Genomic DNA, 26,489 nt, shown 5'->3' with positions numbered 1-26,489 from the left:
CTGTTTGGCGTGCAAGTAGTCCTGTTTGGTGGCTTCACCAAGTTGACACCTCATCTTCAGGTGCGTCTGGTGCTTTTCCTGACATGTCCTCCTGCAATCTCCATTAAACCAGGCTTGATCCCCGGCTTGATGGTAATGGTTGAGTGGGGGATATGCCGGGCCATGAGGTTACAGATTGTGCTGGAGTACAATTCTGCTGCTGTTGATGCCCCACAGCGCCTCATGGATGCCCAGTCTTCAGCTGCTAGATCTCTTTAAAGTCTGTCCCATTTAGCACAGTGTTAGTGCCACACAGCACGATGGAGGTTATTCTCAATATGAAGGTGGGACTTTGTCTCCATTGTGACTGTACAGTGGTGTTTGTTACTGATACTCTCACGGACATGTATCTGCAGCTGGCAGATTGGTAAGGATGAGGTCAAGTATGTTTTTCCCTCTTAGTGGTACCCTCACCACCAGCCACAGACCCAGTCTAGCAGCTGTGTCCTTTAAAACCTGACTAGCTTGATCAGTAGGTACTACTGTTGAGCCACTATTGGAGGTAGACTTTGAAAACCTCCTCTCAGAGTACATTTTATGCCCTTGCTATCCTTGGTGTGCCCTCTAAGTGTTGTTCAACATGGAGGAGGACCGATTCATCAGTTGAGGAGGGATGGAATGTAGTAATCAGCAGGAGGTTTCCTTTCCCACGTTTAACCTGAAGCCATGAGACTGCATGGGGTGTGGAGTCAATGTTGAGGACTCTGCTCTGCTCTGCTGGGTCTGTCCTGCAGGTGGGCTATTCCATCTGTAACAATGGCCTTGTTTGCTCCCAGCTGTTGGCCTTTTCAACATCATGTGGTGCTAAGGTTGTGCTGAGGAGATGGCAGGTAGCATGCTTTGGGATGAGGGTCAAGGGCACTCATATCAATGACTGTTAGGGAAATCTGGAAGTGCTGCTTCTGTTTAGCACTGACTGTCTCTCTCTCATCGATGAAACTGTGTCACTCTATTCTTTGCCTTTCAGTGGGACAGGTCCTTGCATGCTTGGGCGCATTTCATTCTTGAACATGCTGGAGAATCCATTCGCACATAGTTTTCAGTAGGCTGCTGCCTGTAGTCTTTCTAACCATCAGCTGTAGTTTAGGTTATTGTTTTTGGACATCAGCCTTTATTTGGCTGTAGACCCTATAGAACCAGCTTTCTTTCCTTTTGAGTTTTGGTGGTTCTTGCAGTTCATGAACACATTGTACTCATAAATTACTAACTTCCAGATTCACTGGTTGTTCTTGTCAAGTCAGCCTTAAAGTTTTTGGTAGAGAAACCTGAAGCCGACTCGTGAGTGTAGATTTTGATCATGGATTATAGAACCCCCAAGCGTGGAAACAGGTCCTTTGGCCCAACAAGTCCACACCAACCCTCAGAACATCCCACCCAGACCTATCCCACTCTAACTCACCTAATCTACATACCCCTGAAGACTATGGGCAATTTAACATAGCTGATCCACCTAGCATGGACATCTTTGGACTGTGGGAGGAAATCGGAGCACCTGGAGGAAACCCACACAGACACAGTGAGAATATGCAAACTCCACACAGTCACCCTTTGGTGGGATCGAACCAAGGCCCCTGGCACTGTGAGGCAGCAGTGCTAACCACTGAGCCACCATGCTGCCCCAATGATGAATCAATGAGCAAACCATATGCTGTGGACTTTCTCCGGCTCCTGTATGTTTAGTGTCAACAGATTGGATGTAGGTCACTGTCAGAGTAGATTTTGTTTTTCCAGATTCCTTGAGTCCATTAACATTGAATTTCCTGCAGACATTGACAGAGATAATAGAACAAATTAGCTGGTGGTCAACCCAGCTGTTGTCAGCTTCTGAAAATGGCACAAGTGATACGAAGCATCCTTGCAGTCTGCCGTTTGGCCAATGATGTAGTCAAGCAGGTGCCAATGTCTGGCCTCAGGGTGTTGCCATGAGGTGTCATATTTGTGTCTCTAACAAAGCAGGCTGTTTGTTATGAGCAGGTCTTTTGTTGTGAAGAAGATTCCATTGGCTTTTGCCTTTCCAACACCAGCCTTGCCAATCACAGTTTTGCAGAGGTTTATTATCCTCCTAACTCTGGCATTGAAATCACTAATGTGAATTATTGGCGTACAATACAATGACTGATCAAGGCTGAAGCAGAATTCCTCTTTGGCCTCAATCATTACTTTAGAGTTGGACACATGCACACTGATGACAATAACATACAGCCTACAGGTTGGGATAAGCTGAAGGGTCATGAGACATGTATCTAAGGGTGGCTCACTGAGATGTGGCAACTAAATTTTTTTTTAATGGCAAAACCAAGCATGTGGAGTCAGCTGTCTTCCTCAGCTTTATGTTTGAATGAATCGAATTAGCTTTATTGTCACAGAAGAAGGTGTGTCTGCCCGCCACATTGTGCTTTAAGCTAATCTACTTCTGACTTTCGTATTTCACCCAGGGCAACCGTGTCAATATCCTGGCACTGAAATTCTAAACTTTGACAGTTAAGATCAGTCACTTCTGAGGATGTCCAGTAGGGCCATGATGTTACAGATCCCAAACTACCCATTTATCTTGCTGACCTGCACACCTCATCACCTTATCCATTCATTCATCCACTCACTAACTTCCATCCATTTTCACATTCACTGTCACACTGGATTTCTAAAGTTACCATACAGCAACTAATGGCGTAGGAAGGGGCAATGTCCTCTGCACATTAGGTCAACCAGAGAAAACATAAGCTGGAAACTCCTCAATAATTCCATAAGGTGATTGAAACTCGGAGCCCACATTGGTTATTGTCGATTACTTGGTATTTCATCTATTGTTGATCAGATGTTACCTCTTTCCCAGACAGAAAGTGGTCCATCATCTTTTGAAAGTTTGCTGAGTCAATATTTAACACAGGAGCTGGTAACTTGTTTCATTAGTCTACTATCCCTTTGGGAAGAAGAGCTGCCAAACATCTAATCTAGTCCTACCTTTCCATGACTTATACTATGGACACCTTCTCTTCTCCAATTTATTAATTTGAAATAATCTATCCAGTAATCCATCCAACTAATCCTTTAACTGCTTGATATACCTCTACCAATACACTTCAAAATTTATGCATCTCTGGAGTGAATAGACCCAGTTCTTATGTCTGTCTCATAGCTGAAGTGCTTTAAGCACTTGATCTTGTGGTTTTGTTCAGCACCTTTTCCAAAATATCTGTACCACTCACTGAGAGTAATGTATAGGAGCTAATGAGAATAGATAAAAAGCTGGATGCAGTTTTATGAATCCATTTTTGCACAAAGACGATATGTTATGCTTTGTTTTAAGTTGTTTTTTGTTATTTTAAACGAATACCATATTGACTTAGGCTATGTCAACACAGGTTAGCTCAGTTAGCTGGATGCAGAGTGCTGCTAATAATGTGGGTTCAGGTCCTGCTGAGGTTATGATGAAGGATTATTTTTCTCAACCTTTCCCCTTGCCTGAGGCATGGTGATCCTCATGTTAAACCACCAGCAGTCATCTCTGATTAACAAGACAGCAGCTTTCTAGTCTGATTTTATCTTTTATATGTGTTCACAAGATTCATCTGCAACCTTTTGAAAAATATGAACTATTGACTAAAGATCAGTGTTACTTTGGTTCCACACTAGTTGTCTGTCAATTTGGTGATCCATAACATGGAACTTATGTAGATTAAATCCCATTCACCCGAGTTTGGTTAGTTATTCCAGCATACTGAAATGTGTCAGCAGAAATTTATTCTCTCCATAGAAACTTTGACCAGCAACTAAACTGGACCAACCACATAAATACAATGACAACAAGAGCGAGTCAGAGGCTGGGAACCCAGTAGCAAGTAACTCACCTCCTGCCTCCCAGAATCCCATCCACATAACACAATAACCTTCGGACCATCCAGAACAAAATAGCACATGTGACAGGCACCCTATTTGTTAACAACATTCACTCCGTCCCCTACTAATGCACTGTAGCAGCAGTATTCACCATCTACAAGATGTACTGCAGCAACTCTCCTTGCAAACCCATGACCTCTACCACCTAGAAAGACAAGGACAGCAAATGGGAATGTGGCAAGTTCCCCTGCAAGCCCCATCCATTCTGACTTTGAACAATATCTCCATTCCTCCAGCAACACTGGGTCAAAATCCTGAAACTCCCTTTCTAACAGCACAAAATATGTCTCTGTTTAATATAAATGGAGGCAATACTGGAGTCTGTACCTAGAATAGATGGGTAACAAATAGTATATGTTAAAGGCCCAAGTGCATAAGTTCGCAGAAGCTACATCTCATATAATGATAATATTAATTTATTCCCTTGTCTTATTCTTGCAACATGTACTGTTGCAACTTGGATTTTGAGTGGATAACAGATTATGACAGGTGGCCTGACCCAGCAAGGAATGCAGCAGTTCAAGACGGAAGTTCACCACCAGCTCCTCGAGGGCATTAGGGATGAGCGACAGATGCTGATCTTGCTAGTGATGCTCATATCCCAAGAAAGACTGAAAAAAACCCTTACGTTTACAATATTGTACATAAATATGTCAAAGGTCTTTCATTAGAGCAAGACTATAGCAGCTGCTGATCAGTGGCAGAGGGGTGAAGGGTGAGGTAAGTGTCATCAAGTAACACGGTGACAGGAATGAAGGGATGCTTAGGAAGATACTTTAGTCTGGGACAACTCAAAATCCAAATTGCAGCAGTACATTTTGCAAGTATAAGACAAGGGAATAAATTAATGTTATCATTATATAAGACGTAGCTTCTGCATATTTATGTGCTTGGTATGGTTCTGGACATTTAACATATACTATTTGTTACCCATGTACTCTAGGTACAGACTCCAGTATTGCCTCCATTTATATTAAATGCAGACATATTTTGTGGCTAGCTTAAGCATCCCAATAGCAGATGCAAGTTTGTTGACAATCGTCAAAATTGCTGTGGTGATGAAATGGGATTAGTGGACAGAAATACAGCATGCTTTCATTTGCAATGTGAAATAGTGGGAACATCCTGTTGCATTGTTTTCTTTTGAATTGATGATCCTCTCTTTTCATTTAAAGAGCTGCTTTAATGTGCTAAGGTCTTAGAGCAAGGTGGAATTGACCTACTTTACATTTCAGAGTGAATGTCAGAGCACCAAAGCAACAAAATAGCAATGCTGATCGAACACTGGTTAGAGAACAAAGGTTCAATACTTAATTTCTGGCCTAGATCTTTCACAGTCGGCAGGGGAAACTTGGTTCATGTAGCAGCCTCACCTCCCAACAGCATTTTAATTTTCTGTAAATGGCCCCTGGCACCAATGGCAAAACTTATTGTGAGGTGGCTGTCAGGAACTTCTGAGGCAGCACAACCTCCTTGTGCGAAATTCACTGAAAGTGTTGTGAAGGAGCTAATAAAAAAGGCACTTCTGACTCCAAACTCCAAGTTGAGACGTGCTCAGTTGGAAAGCTTCTGATTTAGGCACTGATCCAAAGATGATGTCAGGAAACACAAAGGGAGTGCAAATATGGAACTCTCTCCATCCTCAAAACAATTGGTTAGGCTGGCTCCGTTGAACATGTTAAAACTGAGATTGGTAGATTTCTGTCATGTAAGAGTATTGAAAGATAAGGAGGAGTGTGGGCAAAATTTAATTGCTCTAAATCAGGGGCAGGAATTTATCTGTGCATATTTCTTCTGATGCAGCCAGTGTGCATAGCTACTAATTTAGTTAATTGTGGAATGCGACCAGTCGTAAATGCACTGTTGAGAAGTTGCAGGCTTCAGCAGGGAGAATAACTTCATACGTGGTCATCACCATTTAAAGCTAACCTGTACTAGTTAAGGCCAGACTGCCTGCCTAAAGGGGGAAGGGATGCAGATGGAGTTGGTGCACTCTAGCTGGAGGAGGTGCTGGAAGTGACTGGCACACACAGACGGAGCAGGGAGAACAGTAGCTAATAGAGTATCAATGTTCTCAAATGCAGCACCAGAGGCATTGGTATTGAAGGTTGACAGAGAGAGAGAGATCTTTAACTAACAGTGGGGCAGGGGTCCTTTAGCCAATTTCTGTGAAGGCAGTGGGAGCAGTCAACCATCACAGTCTGTGCCTGCATTGTAGCACTGAGGATGCAATGCCCAGAAGATGTTTAATGTCCTCACAGGAGAGTGCAAGATCAATGACTTAATCTTCAAATGCTTTATCCCTACAACTGAACCTCAACTTGAGAAACCATTCATTACTCAAACCAACCCACTCACTTTCCCAAAGTCTACTTATCATGAATCCTACCTTACAAACATAGCTTCTGCTCACCCTCAAACATTTAGCATTCCTACACACAAGCCTCATAACCACATCTGTGAGCTTATATAAACTACCAATTATTTCTTTCAGGCATATAGACTTTTATAGCATGGAAGGAAGTCATTCAACCCATCAGGTCTGTACCTGTCAACAATGATCTGACTACTTTAATCCCATTTTCCAGCTTTTGGCCCATGGCTCTGATGGCTATGGCAGTGCAAGTAGTTATCTGGATACTTAAGTGTTTGACTCAAACACTTTTTAGGTAGTATACACTTCCAGCAGGTGCCTTCATCGACCTTCACTGCTCTGAGGAAAACAATCCTAGCTGATCAAATCTTCCATAACTCAAACACTCCATCTTCCTGCTAAATCTCCTCTGCATCCTCTGTAGTGTAATCACATCCTTCTTATAATGTATTAATCAGAGCTGTACACAACACTGCAGTTGTGCAAGTGTATTACACAGTTCCAGCATAACCTCCCTACTCTTGCATTCAGTGCTTCGGCTAATAAAAGCAAGTATCTCATATGCTTTCTTAATCTCCTTATCCACCTGTCCTTTTAACTCCAGGAATCTGTGGATGTGCACACCAAGGTCCTCCTGATCTTTAGTACTTTCCAGGGTACTATTATTGATCATGTAATCCCTTGCCTTATTAGCCCTCCCAAGTGCATTACCTCACATTTTTCCAGTTTGAATCTGATATGTAATTCATTAATGTATACCACAAACAGTGAGGCCCTCAGCACCCAGAACTCCATTAGAAACAGACATAGTCCATGTACACAATATCAAATACACTTCCCTCATTAATACTCTTGGTTACCACATAATAAACTTAAAGTAAATTTGTCAAATATAACCACCCCTTAAGACATCAATGCTGACTACCCGTCTCTCTTCATCTATACTGCCTATACTGTCCCTCAGAATTCTTTATAATGAACTCCCTACCAGTGAGGTTAGACTATACTGTAATAACTTAATCTATCCCTGATGCCAGGATTGGACTGGGGTGGACAAAGTCAGCGGCCACACGACACCAGGATATAGTCCAGCAGGTTTATTTGAAAATTACAAGCTTTTGGAACATAGCCCCTTCGTCAAATTAAGTGAGAGAGAAGCTCACAGCACAGAATGATCTTTTCATCTCTCTCCCCATAAATTCTGTATTCTGTATGCTTCTCTCTCACTTCACCTGATGAAGGAGTACTCTCCAAAAGCTTGTGATTTCAATTAGACCTGTTGGACTATATCCTGGTGTCCAGTGACTTCTGACTTTGATCTATCCCTTCCTTCCTTGTTGAATAATGGGGTAGTATTAGCAGTCCTCTAGTGCTTTGGCACCTCCCCAGTGGCCAGAGAGGATTTGAAAATGACTGCCAGCGTCCCTGATATCTTTGCCATTGCCTCTCTCAGCAGCCTGGGATATAGCTCACCTGGGCCTGCAAATTAATCCACTTTTAAAGCAACCAAACTTTCTAATACCTCATCTCTCCCGCTGTGTAAATGTCTTCTAAAATTTGACAGTCCTCCACCATATAGAGTATTCATTGAGGACTGTGCCTACATCTTCTGTGTCTGCACATAGATTACTTTGGTGCTTCCTTTTGGGTACTGCTCTTTTGCGAATTATTCTCTGCCGCTTATAATTTGTTTTAAAACCCTGTGGGTTTTCCTTTATTCTACTTGCCAATTTTTTTAATCCACTCTCTTAGCTTTCCTGATTTTCTTTTTAAGCTCTCCCCTGAAGTTTTGTACACCTCTAGCATTGATTTCTTGGTATCTGCCTAAAACTTCTCATTTATCTGATTCTGAACTTCTACGCCCCTTGACTTCTGGTGTTATCCAATCTTGGTTTCATTTTACTTGGTTCTTATTTCCTCCCCAAATGCCTCCCTTTATCCTGGTGCCATTTTATCTGCAAATAGCTGCTTCCAGCCTACCTAGGCCAAGTTGTACTTTAGTTCTACCCATGTGGCCTCATTTGATGGTCCTTTCAGTACATCATCCTTCATCAATACTCTAATTAATTCCTTGATCAAGATTGCTCCCCTTCCTCTTCTAACATCCTCTCTGTCTCATCTGAATGCCTCATTGACAAGTATTCAAAGACAAAAATCATAGGAACAAAAAAATAGGAGTAGGACATTAAACTCTTCAACTCTGCTGTGCCAATTAACATGATCATGACTAATCATCCAACTCAGTATCATGTTCCTGCTTTCTCCACATGCCCTTTGATCCCTTTACTCCTATCTTTCAGTCAAGCTATGGTCATGGCTATCAGACTCCCACATGGCTATCTGTGCCCGCAACTCATCTGACTTATTCCTCAGATTCCTTGCATTAAAACATATTCCAAATTCAATTTTTTAAAATCTATTTCCTCTGCCTTCTAAACTGACTTACTAGTGAGGTAACTTCTAATTCCATCTCAGCTTCATTCCCCGCTAAAGTACTTGTCAGGATCCCAACCCCTTGCCAACCTGGTTAAGTCCACCCAAAAGCATTACCTCTCTGTGAGGATGCTGGTCCCGTTCCTGTGCAGATGCATTCAATTTATATGGGTCTGACTTCTCCTAGAAGGGGACCCAATGCCACAGGAATGTAAAAGCTGCACCCCTGCACCATCACTCTAGTCACTTATTCATCTGCTCTGTGCTGCTATTCCGATACTCACCACTGCATGGCCTGGGGAGTAATTACCTTTGAAGTTCTGCTTTTCAGTTTCCTACCTAATTCCTTAAGGTCTGTTTCCAGAACTTCATTTATCTTTCCTCTTATGTCACAAGTCACATCGTGGACATGACATCTGGCTGTTCCCCCTCCTGTTTCAGAACAACCTGCAACTGCTCCATGAAATCCTTGACCCTTGCACCTGGGATAAACATACCTGGGGTTAGTCTCACACTCAGAGGTATCAGCTCAGGTATTGGCAGTGCATGACCTTAAAGGACAGCCTTGAGACAGGATCTGGATGTGGAGAGGCACAGGTTACTATGGGTACCAGGCAGACAAGAGTGGTGCAGTTGCCATCTCTCCACTGGCTGAAGTTCTACAGCAAAAGAGTCAGATGAAAACTTCAATAGGTAGGAGACAGAAAATAACTAAGAAATGCCAAATGAAATGTTTGCTGCATCGGCAGAAGGCCTGTCAGAAAGCAAGTCTAGGAATATGAAAATATCTGCTGCCAACAGGGCACAGGCTTTGCACAAATGTGCGTCCATCTTGCCTAGTATAGAAATGATGGCAAATTCCATGAGAAGACTTGCAGACTGATCATAAAGGAACATCGGACAGCTCCAATACGTCAGGTTTCGTTCAGGTACAACCAACATCTGGATGCTGCGGTGAAAGTTCAGTCTAAAATCACGAAAAGGTCATCATATTGCTATGCAAGTTCAGACTGCTGCTGCCATAGTTACAGCCACCATTGAGCAAAGGGGCTTGCTGGGTTGTACAATGTCCAACAATTTGTCAGGACCAAGTCCATCAGCATGTGCCATGTAAACATCCCGCAGAGGTCAGAAACTTTTAAAAATGCGATACAAACCATCAAACTCATCTACAAAATTCAGCAACTGCTGGTCGAAATTGCTCAGTGTTTGACCTAAACCAGTGCAGGTGGGGGCTGGGGTGAGTGCCAGTTGTGCTGTCAAAAGAATGGATTAATTTGCAGGCCCAGGTGAGCTGTATCCCAGGCTGCTGAGAGAGGCAATGGCAAAAATATCAGGGACGCTGGCAGTCATTTTCAAATCCTCTCTGGCCACTGGGGAGGTGCCAAAGCACTAGAAGACTGCTAATACTGCCCCATTATTCAACAAGGAAGGAAGGGATAGATCAAAGTCAGAAGTCACTGGACACCAGGATATAGTCCATCAGGTCTAATTGCAAGGTTAATAGCAATTGTTAGTCAGAACTTTGAGATTGAAAATGGCATAATTGTTTCACCCTGAGTGACATAACACTGACCAATTCTGGTACATGTGCCCTGTGCCCAAGCTAACATTCTAACCTAATAGTATTTGCAATGCCCTACACCAGAAGTGGGTGTATGCGCTAGCAATTTTAGAATTAAAAAGGCACCCATGGCAGATAAAATATGGGTGCTACTACACAAGTACATTTTTCACTGATGGAATCAAGGAAGGTTAATGGAATTAGGATTCAGATCAAGCAGAATTGAATTGAATGGAGGAACAGGTGCGAGGGGCTGAAATGTCTGATCTTGTTCCTATGGTGCTAGTTTGGTTGATATTTGGCGGCAAATAGAGTGAAACTGTAATAAATAAGTTTCCTGTGTCAATTGAAATCATAGTTTGCAGCAAATTAGACACCTTCAAGATTGCCAGAAAAATATTATGTGCAGCGCTTAATTAAATGTACAAACACAGGAACAAAGAGCCCAAGTTTTAAGTGCACATTGGCTTTTATCTATTGCAATTCAACTGAGTGTGAGAAAAGGTCAGAGAATATCAGATGTATGAAGGACATTTTTGCAGGCAGTCAATAAATGCAAGACATAAAATTATATTTGGGCTGCAAAGAGGAATTTTGTGCAGGCTGATGAATAAATATTCCATTATGATATGATTAACTGCTTATTGTGATATGTAATGCCCATGACCTTCCTGTTCTGATAAATACTGCTTCATCACATCGAACAAAAGTTCTGTTGTACTGCACTAATCCTTTGAGTAACGAGAATTAAACAGCCTAAATACAACCTCTGCAGAAAGGAATTTTCTGTGATTTAATCAAGACTGTCATAAAACAAAATCTGACAAATACACACATTCACAAAACATTTATAGATTGACAATTATCTTAGAATATATAAGGCAGGAATTTTACTTTTTTTGGTTTAAAAGTACCACTCAGACCTCACAGCAACTATCTGCGAAGACTTGCCAGAGGAGGTTACAGGTCACACTTACCTGTGGGAAGCTGAATAGGTTGCTGTGAGTTTGGAGCCTGCAGGCTTTTGCAGGGGGCATTGAGGTTCTTTATTACATTACTAAGTTATCTTGCTGAAGGTTTCCTATCTCTAAATCAAAAAACCTCAATCATGTGGATCTGAAAAAACAACCGACTGAAAAGATAGAGCACGCCTGGGCTGAGTTATAAAAGACTCTTCATGCATTCTTTGCCTTGACGTGACAGGTTTATTTGAATAGATAATCACACTGTCAAATGCCTGTCTTTATCTGGCTTTGTTCATGTATGTGGGCGGTATCGTACACAGGGCATCTGCAAAGGCTGAGGAGGACAGACTGTGAAGAATGCCGAGGTGGGCCTGCTCGAATGGAAGAACCTGGAATCAGCATAAGAATATGCATATTTTGGCATTATATCTTGGTGCTTTCTAAGGTTTGAGATGAGCAATGTAATCCGTCTTCCTTCGTAGGGTGACTGAGTGCATTAACCAAAAAAAGTAGTTTTGTACCAAATCATTTTTATCAGAAAACAAAAATCCCATTGGGAATGTTATTGACATGCAATAGTTCGCATTTACTCCTCTTTGAGCAGTTCAAGGGAACAAATAATTGAGATAGAACGATTCTAAATGCATGTCACACTCATGACTATTTTTTTCTTAGAGATAATAAATACATCATTCCTGATCCATCTAATTGTAACTATTCAAGTGTTTGGATCTGTATATGCAGATTGTAAATACAGACAATATTTCTCTGCATCTTCCAGCTTTACAAATTCCACTATTAGCACTTGTCAAAGTTCACAATTTAGTTGTAGGAATCCGCTGTGTAATGTTGCTTTCAGCTCCCATTCCCATTGTAGGATACGGTAGGGATTATATATAAAAGAACACATTGCTCAATGTATTATAAGAGTCACACACACATTCTAACCTCTCTGTTGACTGGTAGGTCATTTATTGTGCTAGGCATTGATTTTCTTTCTATCATGCCCTTATATCCAAAACTGTTTAACACCTTACTGAGTATGGTTCCATGGAAGCAGTAGGTACAGGCCCTTCAGTATTTTGTCAGATTGACCAGTATTCATGTGAGAGGACCAAAGTGAATGTTAACAGATTTTGTCGTCAAGCTCAGCCCTGTTGTCAAATATGCATATGCACACACACACTCACAATGAAATGGATGCTGACCTTAGCTCATTTCCTTAACAAAGGATTGCACCCCCACTGTTGGGCTGGTTGATGCTGAATGTAGATCCTTTTGTCCTGCCAGAGATAGGGACAGGGAATCCAGAAGCGCCTCTACTCTGTGTACATTGTACCTTCCTAGATGCTCATGGATGAGTGCCCTGTGTATTTATGTGAACTCTCCTAACTGGTGCTGTTATAACTTCACTTGGCCTTTTCAGCTGATTTAAGTTGCAAGTGAATGCAATGTCTTAATATCTTTCAGGAAAACCACGCATAAGAGAAGTTTGGGATCCAGACAAATGTTCATGCAGCTAAATTGTGAGAAGTCATGTTGATGCATCTTGCAGAATCTCCTCTCAGGCCTTTGAAGCAGTTATAAATTGCCTGGGACCAGCCAACAGTGAGTGCTTGAGCTACAGTGCACTGCAGCTTGGTCAGGGCAGAAATGACAGTTTGTGTGCCAGTTACAGAAGAACAAGGCTACAGATGAGTTCTGCTACAGAGGACTGAAATAAGAGTTTCAGTGGGTTATCATCTGGGAGAGCACTGACGAGGATGCGTATTGACATGCTGGGTGCAAGTTAGATAGTTTTCTGAGACTATTGAAGAATTGGCAGGATTTGTCCTTCAGGTTGGCTGAGGGCAGCATGCAGAACTTTACCTTATGGCAGCTGCAGCTCCTTCTCAGTGTCCTGTTGCAGACCCAGAGGCAGCTATCACCTTATCTGTAGCAGCTTTTCTGTGGACAGGTCACCAAATCCGTTGACCAGGAACTCATCACAACTCCTCCAGGAAATATTTCACAGTACTTCCAGAGACTTTGCAATATCAGAAGTTATTCTAAATTAACTTCCTTTCAAGTTGTGTGCCTCGCCCTATAATTGACACAAATGCCGGTCCCTCTTGCAGTTGGACGCATATTCTTTGTGAATGGCAAGTGAATGTATTGAATGGGTCTAAGTGGTCTTCAACAGTGATAGAATCTGGCCACAATCTGGGGCCATTCTTGCCATTGTGTCAATTCTTCTTTTGAAATTGTCTAATTTCTTGCATCAGATGGAGTCAACTTTGAAGACAATTAATTTAATTTTTCACTTTGCATTTTGCATAGGCTTGCACATCTCCAGTAAACAAAAGAAACATATATCAATGTGCTTGCAACACAACAGAAGCATAGGTGTCATGCCACTGAACCTCAGTTTGAATATCTGTGCAATATTTTCTTTGGCACCATTTGCAATGTTCTTGATAGCATTTTTTAGATAAATGTTGTACTTTTGATCCTTGTAAGTATTAACTTGTATCGGAACATAGATGTAATTTTATAGGTAATTTTAAATGGAATTGACCCAAGTATTTATACAAAGGCAGTACAAAATATTTCATTTATGTAATTAATCATCCTGGCAACATGTCCTAACATTGTTTTTTAGCAATTTTCCAACAATGACAATGGACCTTCAGAGATTAATTCACTTTAACAACAGGAGAACTTTCCTCCTTTTTGTAATCATGGTGTGTGGAATTTTGCAAGTTATACACATGTTAAGCATTAGTCTTACATTATCTATTTTAAAGGATATATTCAAGATACTGGCCCATTCACTTGATACATTAGATTCAAAAGCAACTTACCTTTCTTCAGCTACCATCCAAACATATACTTTCACATCATTTGCAAATTTGTGGCCAGTTTAACGAGCGTCCTTATCCAGAGCAGTGAAACACATGGTGATGAGCAACAGCCTGATCAACCAACCACCCGGAAATGCACTAGTACCTGGTCACATCACAGAATTGCTACCATTAATAATAAACTTTAGCTTTTGAAAACATAGCCGATTCCTTGATCAAACCACAGAATTCAATTTTGGTAAATATTGCTGCCAAACCTTGCTGACTGTATCCTACATTTTTTAGAAAGGATTCTAGTGAGGTAACCAGGTGAGAGGAAACAATATGGTGTGCAGGGCACCTAATAGTGTAGGAAATGAAAAATCACCTTTTCCAATTGCATATGAAAGTTGTGAAATTAGTACCTTGTGTTTCCAGATGGCAAGTGGTGGAATCTTAGTGCATTAGCGGACTCATTAAAACATGCACAATGGATTTTCATCAATAAAGTGTGTAACAGGAGTCAGGAAGGTTCCCAACTTTGAGCACATTCCCCTGCAGAAATTAGCCCTGGAGGGGTTGATCCTCCCAGCAAGGGGTTGGGTAGGGCTACAGCTGGAAAAGTGGTTAGTGACGGCCAGTGCAAAGGCACATTGTTTCAAAAGCCCATCATTGTGAAGCTGGACTTCAATCCAGAATGGACCTCTAACCCACACCTGTCATAGCCCCTTACACACTCCCCATGCCACATCTATGCCATGTCTCTCCTTCACAAAACCCTCCATGGTCCCTCATGCCCCAATGCCAAGCTATGCCCTCACCTCCACCACCCAATTAACTTGAGGAGGTTAGCTGGATCCCAGGCAAAAGAGGCTGAGGTATTGCAGTGAGATCAAGAAGCTGAAGAGCAAAACATTAATGATGCTGGGAACATTGCTCACTTACAGTCCTGCTCATCTCCAGGCCCATTATTGAGACACGTGCCATTACAACAGGATTCTACTCTCTGTCTTTATAAAGTCAAAATACCGTAGATCTGAAATAGAATCAGAAAATCCTAGAAATACTCAGCAGATTTGTGGAAAAATAAACATTTTAATGCATCAGGCCAATTTATCTCACATTACGAGCATTTTGCCCTCCTCTGAATCCATCTTCTGCTACCTTCTCACATTTTCTACTGGGTGCAATGTCAAAGCCATGATATTCAATGGCAGGGAGTCTAGCAACAGAACCAACTTTTCAACTAAAAGTTAGCCAGCTTGATGAGACATTTTTCAGAAGCCATGCTAAGATTGTCAGGTGAGGTGATCATGGTGTTTATCTCAAATAGTTCTTCATAGTAACCTGCATGTCACCAAAATCAGCCCAATGGATTTTCCACATTCTGACCAAATGCTTCTCCAGTCTTAGCGTTCCTCCACCATGGTGAACCCTTATTTTCCCGTCCCTTTAAGACCATTGAGATTATGCTTGTAATCTTCATCAGCTTTCTAAGTGATTACGGGTAGTTCTCCTATAATGGGATAGTTGCGTACTTCTGTGACGTGGCCCATAGAAAATAGTGCTATAGAAATCATCATAGAAAATTGTGTTACAGGGAATTTGCTACAGAAAAATGCTATACTGTACAGTAGAAAGTTCACATTATCCAAACAGCGTCCACGACTCATCAATCACATTACAGCCGATTCGCATTTACAAGATGTGTGTTAAAGCAGAAATACCTGTATTTCTCTATGTTCGATTATTTGCTGCTTCACTTTAACCAATTATTATCATGACTTTTGGCCCAATTATATTGCATTTTTTAATCAACTTAAGAACTGCAGATTAACCCCCAAGGGATGGTTCAAAATTTGGACATGGGAAGCATTATCCTATCCCTCGCTAAATGCCAGCTTTAACAAAGTCAGGTTATGGTGAAGCAGTGGTGGGTGGGGACATTGTGGGATCTGCTGGGTGTGTGACATATCCACAGGGGGAATGGTGATCTCAACAATATTTGATTGAGGTTAATACATGCCTGAAATTTGAACTTAAAAGAGAAAATGCTTGAAAAACTCAGGAGCTCTGGCAGCATCTGTGATGAGAGAAATAGAATTAATATTTTAAATCTGATGTAACTGTCCAACCGAAATTAAGAAGTTCTAGGCTGCTTGGCATTGGGAAGCGTTTTCACTTGCCTTCTCTCCCATAATCTGGAACCCTATCCAGCTCTTGTCCTCCACAACCAGTTCATAGTTCTGGTTAGCAACAGGGCTTTGCTGACCGTAGAACTCAGCAGTGCTAGGATTCTATTGCAAGTGCTTATGTCAAACCAGTATCTATAGCATAGCATTGCCACTAATTGCTGAGTCAACTCATTTTTGATCGCTTATCCTTACTCTTCAGACTTTGACTTGTGAATTAACTCTTCAATCTCTATTTTTTACTATCTTCAGTATTATATGTGGCATTTGTTAACAAAAGTTAAATGATGCATTTATGCTTGTTCGTTTGATAAATGTGCAGTATCATGTTACCCTGCATAGGAAAGCTTAGATTGCTGTTGGCAAGATGGCTTGCAAGACCATGGAAAATTATTTTCGTGTAGCTTCATGGTAATTAGAAGCAATTATTGCAGAAAGGACCTTTTGTCCATACCTTGGATGATCCAGCTTCTCGCTTTTCATAGCAGAACTTGCAGATTAACTTCTTGTAATTTTATATCATGAGTACCAGTATGTCTGTGCTTTTGTGATGTAGCACATACGTCACCACTAAGACCTATTCAACTCCGATGTGATGCTTATTATACAAAATAATAAAGACCAGGTGATGTTTAGTGTCCCTCACCGTTTGAACTCGTGTATACTTGAACCTTTGTCATTCGCATTGGCAGTGTTCCTGGACAAACTCAGAAACATATTTCAGTTAGAAGGTTGGTCCCTTGACAATTCATTGTTGTAGATTAGCAAAGGCCACAGAAATGAATGGAAACATAATCCCGTTCCAACTTTGCTTTCTCTACTGTTTGATCATTTGTGCCTGAGCACGTCTAGCATATTAAGTGCTACGGATATAGTAAAATCTGAATATTGCTTCAAAACAATGTGATAAAGTAGGATCAGAGGTAAAATTACAAATGAATGAATAGTTTTATAATGTATGTCAAGAAGAATATGATAAAGTAGGATCAGAGGTAAAATTACAAATGAATGTAACAATTTTAGAACAGATATTAGGAAGAATGTGATAAAGTAGGATCAGAAGTAAAATTACTAATGAATGAACAGTTTTAGAACGGATATTAGGAAGAATGTATTTGCTGAAAGTCCTAGAAAATAACATACATTGCGCTCTTTCTTTTGCAAGACAGCACAAGAATTAAAAGCAGGAATGGGCAACTTAGCTCCATGTCTGATCTCGCCACTTTGTTGTCTGTCATGACTCTGAATCCCTTTGTCCATCAAAAATCTATCTAATGCATTCTTGAATAAATTCAATGCACAGTGGGTTGCTCACTGATGTCTGAACATTCCATATTGAGCTGCCATGTGCATGCAAATTCTTCATCTGAAGTGTCAGTGAAAACAGAAATTGGAGCATCCAGATCTATAAGACCATAGGGTGTAGGAGCAGAATTCGGCCATTCAGCTGATTGAGTCTGCTCTGCCATTCAATCATGGCAGATGTCTTTATTAACTGCATTCTCCTACCTTCTCCCCATAACCTTTGATCCTTTTACCAATCAAGAACGTATCTATTTCTGTCTTAAATACACTCAGCAACTTGGGCTCCCCAGCCTTCTGTAGCAATGAGTTCCATAGATTCGCCACCCCCTCTGGCAGAAGAAATTCCTTGTCATCCAAGTCATAAAGGATTGTCCCTTCACTCTGAGGCTGTGCTCTCGGGTCTTAGTTTCTCTTACTAGTGGAAATATCTTCTCCACATCCACTCTATCCAGGCCTCTCAGTATCCGTAAGTTTTAATCAGATCCCACGCCCACTCCCGGCCCCCACTCTCATCCTTCTAAACTTTTTCTAAACTAAATCTGTAGCTGCATGTGAGGAGACTATTTGAGGTGTCCTTTATAAATTTGGTGGGTCCTGAACAGTTTCAGCGCTAAGCTGGCAGTTCCCTGAAAAATACACTCTTAGGTGGCCTAACCAGCAGCCTTTAAAATCACTGACTTACTGAAACCTATCGTCAGCGTGTGACTGTACGTTCCAGGTCCACAGGAGCAGTGAAGATTAATCACATGTACCACCAGGACTATGTGAAAATCCATCCGTGATGCAACAGCCTGACATTCAAATCGGTATTTTTGCCTCAACGCCTGTGGGGATAGTGAGTACGCAGCCCATGAGGCCCAAATCTGGATGTTCCTCAGGCCTATCCATCCTGACATAGTGGTTGCATTCTGATCACTAAGGAGGGTTAGGGTTAGGGTTAGGAGGGACTTTGAAAAAGCCTTTGATAGGCACTTGAAGTGTTGTAACCTGCACGGCTGCACACAAGGCTAAAAAGTGGGATTAGGCTGGTGGCTATCTGTTGACTGGCACTGGCACAACAAGCTGACTAACCTCCTTCCATGTGGGACATTTCTAAGATGTTAAATACAACAATATTTTGAAAGATCCATCAGGTGCCATAGTAGAAGTGACAGCCTTCGTGGCCCAGCTTTTGGATCAGGTGCTGGGATTGATTACGCAGCCAAGGACCAGAAAGTAGATGAAATTTGGTTCGCCTGTACTCCATCTGTGGCTTTCTGATGGTGTGAAGCTATGGCCAATGTGACTGTCTCTCCTTGCAAAAACGGAGTGGGGCAACAGTGTCTCTGAAGCTGTGCAAAGTGACTGACAGCTAGGTTGGGCACCTCTGAAGCTTTGGATAGGTTCCAAACTTCGTCAAAGGAAAGGCAGTTGTTCCTTGAGGGAAATCAAGTTGCCATGTGTTGCTGGGTTACAGTGTTTAGAAGCCAATCATACTTTAGTACAATTTGGTCCTAGAAAGGATTGGGGTGGAGAATCATGGTACAGTTAACTGGTGCTTCACATCTCAATAGATTGTTCAGAGCCAGAGTTTCTGACATGTTTGATCCTACTTCCTAATTTCCACTTTACCCCATTTTCACCAGGGCTGGGTTGAGTAGGGGTGGGGCGAGATCGGGATGATGTGAGCAGCGAAAGGAATCTGACCTCCTTGTGACTTTGGGAGAGAGCTTGAGCATTACAAGTGGCAAGTTAGTATGTTAGGGATCTTCTTGAAAGACCAGAATAGACTTCTCATGTCTTTTGACTTGTGTTCATAATGAAAGCTGGCACGCTGCCCCTGTTACATGATTCTCTGAAGTCACCTGGCTTCATTTCATTTGTATTGACCAGAGGGTATTGAAAAAGCAAAACAACATCACTTGCTGTCAAAACTGACCTCGCAGAAAAGGGACTTGACTCCACATTAACTTCGCTGAAGACTTTTTCCACTGCAAAACCCCAGCCAAAAAAAATAAGAAGAGGAAGGAGTCAGAGACAAGGTCATATGTAAAATACTTGAATCAGACATGGTAGCCAAGGCAACCGCAAGTCCACATGGTTTTTGTCAGTGACTACCATATTCAGTGCTTTCTCCCCAGGCTGGCACAAGAAGCTAATTTATATTTGTGCAAATACAAAAATAAAATCAAGGCTAAAACTGCAAATACAGATTTATTTGGCACTTTCATCTCCTCAATATGCACGACATGCCAAAGAACAATGGGAATACTGTAGACTGCCCTGGCTCTGACCTCATCTCAGTTTGACGTGTGTGCACACAGCTCAAAACCCAGGTATAAATATGTGACCATCCTCCACCCACACAAGCATCAGCCTCACCAAAGCACTAAAACAGAAGTCCTTTTGGTTTCAACTTCAGTCTGTATTTTGCCAACTGCTTTGAGTTACTGTGTTTACAAGAGAATGTGCAGCTGTGCATCTGAAAAGTACATCGAAGTCTGTAAGAGGAGAAGGGAAGGCAGTGCACGCCTGCTGAAATCAGGTCACGCCATATGCATGACAGAGAAGATTAAGAACACTGTGAAAGGATTGTCCTCACACTTCAGAAAGACTGCATACCTTTCAACTTCATGATTTCACTGTTGGATCAAGATATGCAAAACTGTTTGAGGTCCCAAAATCTAAAGATTGCAAAGTTGCTAGAAGCAATTCTTTTCTGTGTTATAGAATTTCAAAATTCTATCCTTTACTCACAGCATCCCTTTTGCCTAGCTCTATGTTGGGTTCAAATTGCTGCAGCTCATTATCCACATTGCTACAAAATTTGAAAAACTGCCCAACTGGAGATAAATTTTAACCATTTTAATCTCACAGGGCAATTTCTAAACCATTCTGAGTGGAAAAGTGGCAGAGAATTGTGCAGCATGGAGGCTGGCTCTTATTAACAAGTAAATGATGTAACACAATGGGCCACTAATTATCCATGACCCATGAACAAATAAAAAGTATTCTATAGCGCTCTTTATCATTGGGGTTGGTGTAGTTAATTGAACCCAGGAGGTGTAGAGTTCTGGGTTGAATAAGCATCCTAGAATTTGGAGGAGCAAGGACAGGAGGTTTAGTAGGATTGGTGTAGGGGAGAGAGGTTAGAACATTGTTGGCAGGGAGGGGTCAAATCGCTAGTTTCTGGTACTATGTTAGCACCCAGGTTCAGAAGTCTGCTGGAGGTGGGATGCTTAAGGGACTGCAATCCAAAAGAAAGATGGATCTTGGTGTGTGGTATCTTGTCCCATTTCCATATTCCACTGGTCACCATCCCAATTTGAGTCACCCACAGTCGTTTAGCACCTGATCATTACTTTTGCCAACATGAGCAGCAAAGATAAAAGATAAACTATAAATGCTTCAATGTCGGAAGTAGAAACAGAAAATATATATTATACCTATAATAATGCATCAGAAATGGAAAGTTACACCAAAATAAAGGTGTTATCTTCTAGCGCACTTCTGATGGGAGGTTCCGCCTGGCTTAGTGGTCCTTAGTGTTATGGGAGTAGAGGGACTACTCAATTGGGAGAGCAGGCTTTGAGCCAAATTCCTCCCAGTCTGCAATTCCGCACCCTTCTATTTTTAGTGAAGTGCCTATTTCCTTTGCAAGCCTCATTAAGATGTCAGATTTAATGCATAAATATTTAAATGCACACCCAGTGTTAATTGTGTTGGGTTTACCCTTTTCAGTCTGATTCTGCAACTATTTCTTCACCCTTCAGAGCGTGTATTGCATTTCAGGACAGACAATACTATCAGGCCGTTGTGACAGAGGGCAAATTGGGTGACTATCCACATGTTGAAACTGAGAAATATGTCTGGAAAACAGTCAAATTTCTAACATTTTTAATCTAACGAAAGAAAGAGGTTATAATGTACAGTGTCAAGTGACTCGATTGGTTGGGAAAATGGAATCAAAGGCAAATGATATAAAGAGACATGAATTCAGAGGAACTGATGGAATAATTAAAGGAAAGAGCCTTTGATTCGGCTGGCTGGTGTTTTGGTGAGGATATGAAAACCATTAGTGAAGAAAATGAGTCACTGAGAGGAAATTAAAAACAAAAGCTGGGACATGTAAGAGGGCTTTTATCAAGAAAGACGATACCATGAGAAAACAAATAACTTCTAAAAAGCAAATGCATGCAAAGAAAATGGAAAGGCGATTTGAATTAAGGCCCACAGAACATATAGACATTCTTGTGAGTGCAGGTACCTCAGTCTCTGTATTGTTTATTTTCAAATGTCTAATAATGATCTATGTTGATGATTTTGAAACATAACTTCTACTTGTTTCTACACTACCACAACTAGGGTAGTGTACAGTATCAGAGCAGTGAGTCTGAGGGAAGTGGAGGCAGGGGAGCAGTTCATGATTTCTCACACTTGATATTAGGCTTTTAACTGAGTGAACTGAATTTAATGACCTGCCAATGATAAGCCTAGTGTTGGCACTGTTTACTTATGTGGGAGATGTGATTGCTCCTCCGCCAGTTGAAACACTTAAATAGGCATGCAATATCTATGTTGAAGGCTTCATTACACAACAGCTTCATTATTCAATATTCAGCTTCATTATTCAATCAATAATAAGCAGGGGACTTGCCATGTGTTGGAATTAGGGCCTGAGTGTATCCCTTGTTCAAAGACACTCAGTGTCTGATGGGGGACCTGGCAGTGTGAAGTGTGTGCTCTGAAAGCCATTCTTAACCCTTGCTACCATTCCTGTCACCTGCAACGCAAACCCACAAACCTGTTCCTGCCATCACTTAGTGTCTGTGTACCTTAGTGATCCAAGGCCTCAGGTGGTCACAATAGTAGCCACCACCCCCATGGAGGTAGAGCTGGCTAATGAAGGGAGATGATAATGTAGTAGTAATGTCACTAGGCTGGGAGCAGTCCATTAGCAGCCCAGGCTAATGCTCTGAAGCCCTTGGCTCAAATCCCATCACAACAGCTTAAATTTACTTCAAGAAAATACCAGCCTCAGTAATGATAATCATGAAATGATCAATGATTTTCACTGCTGACCCTTCAGGAAAGAAATCTGCCATCCTTATCTGTGCTGGTCAACATGTAACCCCAAATTCACAGCAGTTCAAAGTGAAATCATGGATGGACAAAGGGGAAAATGATGCCATAATGGTGACTTCACTAGTAATTCAGACGTCCACAGTAATGCTCTTGGGTCATGGATTGAAATCCTGTCTTGGTGACTCAAATAATTTCCATTCCATCAATAGGGGCTGTCTTTCTGTGGTGTAGTGGTGGTCACATTTGTCTAACACACAGTAAGTCCCCAGGTTGAAACAAAGCTAAAGCTTCTGTATCCTTGCATGGCAGAGATATGCTGCTCCTGTTTGTTTTTACCAGTGCTCGAGCTTAATTGATTTCAATGTATAGAGGCAGGTTAGCTGCTGAGGTCATAAGTTCAATTCTCATCAGATTCAAAGAATTCCTACAGTGTGGAAACAGGCCATTTGGTCCAACAAGTCCACATCACCCCTCCAAAAAGCATCCCATCCAAACCCATTCCCCTAACTGCCGCATTTCCCATGTTTAAACCACCTAACCTAAACATCCCTGAACACTACAGGCAATTTACTATGGTCAATCCCCCTACCCTGCACATCTTTGGACTGTGGGAGGAAACTGGAGCACCAGAGGAAACCCACGCAGACAAGGTGGGAATGTGCCTGGGCGATGGCCTAATGGTATTATTGTTAGACTGTTAATCCAAAGACCTAGATAACATTCTGGGCAGATGTTGGAATTTGAATTCAATGAAATATTTGGAATTAAAGATCTAATGATGACCATGAATCCATTGTCGATTGTCAGGAAAAACCCAAATGATTCACTAATGTCCTTTAGGGAAGGAACCTGCCATCCTTACCTGGTCTGGCCTACATGTGACTCCAGACCACAGTAATGTGGTTGACTCTCAACTGCCCTCTGGGCAATAAATGCTGCCTGGCCAGTGACACCCCTCGTCCCATTAATGAATATAGATCCACACAGACTGTCACCCAAAGGTGGAATTGAACCCGATACCCTGATATTGTGAGGCAGCACTGCTAACCAGCAAGCCACCGTGCTGCCCCAATACAGTGGGAAACAGAGACGAGAGTGGGATTCCGAACCCACATGTACAAAGCACAATGGATTAACAGTCCATTGCCTTAACCTCTCAGCCATCTCGTCACAGATAATTAGCATGGATTTGTTATGTTTCTGTAGTTCAGTGGCTATCACAATCACCTAACAAGTGAAAAGGTTCCAGTTCAAAACAGGACATAAATATCACTAAAGCGTCAGTATCTCTGCATGAGGGCAAGTTGTGTTGCTCCTATTTGTTGTTATAAGTTAATTAAGAAAAGAGAATAAGAGATAGATATTGGCTGGTGAGATGTATATTCCTGGGAACCTTGATCGGGGTGGGGGGAAGGCCTGCTGCTGCTCAATCAAGTGTCTGATTGGCACCTAATTTGGTAGATTTTCCCAAAACAAAAATGCAAGGCTCTTTAGTCAGTAAGTGTGACCCTCTTAATTCAATCAAACACTGCTCAGAATGTTAGCAAAAGCCCAGTACATGCATGGGTGCTATCATCATTCTCAGACAGAGTTAAATGTTTCTGAGGAGGGACACAAGCACTGACTTGTTTGTCTGAGAGTAGTGGGTTGGGTTTTGATGGGGGGGAGAGATTCTGGGAAATCCGTTGGTTGATGTTTGGAACTCCACGGCTTTACTTGAAATCTTTGTGATCTTTTAGCAATTCTACAAGATTAATTTTGAGAATTGCCTGTCTCTGATTTAATCATCTCTGGGGTCCTTTGCTTTACTGGCATAACATGATGGGACTGATAATGAAGTAGAGAGAGAATGGCTGACTGGAAATTGCAGCCCTGTGAGCTCACCTCGTGTTTAAATACAACTTCAGCACTCGGGCTGCATTATTGCTGAAGACAGGCACAGACCCGGCATCTTAACCAAACTGGCCCCTTAACTTTCTGTCCACTTTGATTACTGGGTGCACCGACGGCGGAAACGTACAGGAAAGCACAATAATCCAGATCTACAATCCAAAGCCTCTTTGGAGGGAGTGCTACACTATTAATTCTATTTGTAGTCTTTTAAATAAGATGTCAATATACAAAGCAGAAGCAGCGGCAGGCCATTCGGCCTCTCTCTGTTTAACAAGGTCCATGCTGATATCATTGTAACCTCAAATATACAATCTCACATACTCCTGATAATCTTTCACCTCCTTGCTAAGCAAGAACTCTGCCTTAAAAATATTCAAGGATTTTGTTTCTGCTGGCTTTTGAGGAGGTGTTCCAAAGACTCTGTGAGAAACATTTTTGCCTCAAGTGGGTTTTAAACGGGCTACAGCTTATGTTTCAATGAAGACACTCCTTATTATTCAAAACTCCACTGGATACCAGACTGGCCTATCTAACCTTTCTTCATAAGTCAAACCACCCATTCCAGGTGTTCGCCTGGTAAGCCTTTCTGAACTGCTTCCAATGTACTTACATCTTTCCTTAAATAGGGTGACCAATATTTATTAAAGATATTTAATTAAGGTCTGATTGCTCTCTCAGATGGATGTAATAGATCCTGCAGCACTGCTCCAAAGAAAAGCTGAAGAATTATTGCTGCTGTGCTGGCCAATATTTATCAGTCAATAAACATTGCTGAAATCAGATTATCTGGCAATTACCAAATTGGAGTTTAATGTGTATACATTTGCTGTCTCAGTTCTTACACAACTACAGTGAAAACTAAACACTTAAAAAGAAGTATTTAATTGGCTGCAAGAAAAAATTGGAATAGCTGGTGGACAAATTGAATCCTTTCTTAAAAAAAGAGACCATAACTGTATTGCATGATGCAATTGCTCTAACCACCTGCCTCCTTGCTATGCCCCCAAGAGTATAAGGCAATGCCAAGCAAATAGTACAAACCATCACCTTTGAAAAGTACTACCAAGGAACTGAATAAAAACCAAAAGAACTGCAGATACTGTAAATCAGGAACAAAACAGAAGTTGTGGTAAAGCTTAGCAGGTCTGACAGTATCTGTGAAGAGATATTAGATTTAACATTTTGGGTCTGGTGACCCTTCCTCAGAACTGATGTTAGCTCGGAAAACGCTGGTTTATATGCAGAAGACAAGATGGCAGGGAGGGAGTAGGGAGTAAACAATAGGTGTGGATAGAGCCCAAGTACAGAGAGGAGCAGTTGGATAGACAAATGTGTTGATAATGATCTGGCTAGGAGGGTGAATAGCTGTTAATGGGGGTTCTTAGTGACAAACAATAGGTGACGTGTAATGGCAGACCATGTGACAACAAGGCCTGGTGTGTGCGGTAGAGGACTAGGACATGGGAGAGTTTAGGCCCTAAAATTATTGAACTCGATATTGAGTCCATACAGCCACAGGGATACCAGGTGAAAAATGAGGTGTTGTTCTTCCAGCTTGCGCTGAGCTTCGCTGGAACACTGCAGCAAGGCTGAGACAGAGATGTTAGCCAGGAAGCAGGGTGGTGTGTTAAAGTGGCAGGCAACTGGAAGTTCAGGGTCTTTTTCGCGAGCAGAACATAAATGTTCTGTGAAGCAGTCACCCAGTCTACGCTTCGTTTCCCCAGCCCTGCACAGCTAGCTTCTACCTCCTTACAAAAATCCACAAACTGGACTGACTAGGCAGACCCATTGTTTCTGCCTGCGCCTGCCTATCTCTTCCATCATGACTCAGTCTTTTCTCTCTGGTCCCTTCCCTATCCACATGCATCCATAATTCCTCTGACGCTTTACACCATTTTCAGAATTTCCAGCTTACAGGCCCTAGCTGCCTCCTATTTACCA

General features: G+C 41.8%; 1 non-coding gene across 1 annotated transcript; it reads right to left on the bottom strand.

Annotated features, from left to right (window-relative positions):
* Positions 1-23,742: 23,742 nt before the first annotated feature.
* trnan-guu (transfer RNA asparagine (anticodon GUU)) lies at positions 23,743-23,825 on the bottom strand. The gene has a single exon. It is a non-coding gene; the product is annotated as a tRNA-Asn (tRNA).
* Positions 23,826-26,489: the final 2,664 nt, after the last annotated feature.

This window comes from Stegostoma tigrinum, chromosome 3, assembly GCF_030684315.1.
Source record: "Stegostoma tigrinum isolate sSteTig4 chromosome 3, sSteTig4.hap1, whole genome shotgun sequence".
In the NCBI taxonomy this organism is placed as follows: Eukaryota; Metazoa; Chordata; class Chondrichthyes; order Orectolobiformes; family Stegostomatidae; genus Stegostoma; species Stegostoma tigrinum.
This window is presented reverse-complemented; position numbering and strand designations above follow the sequence as displayed.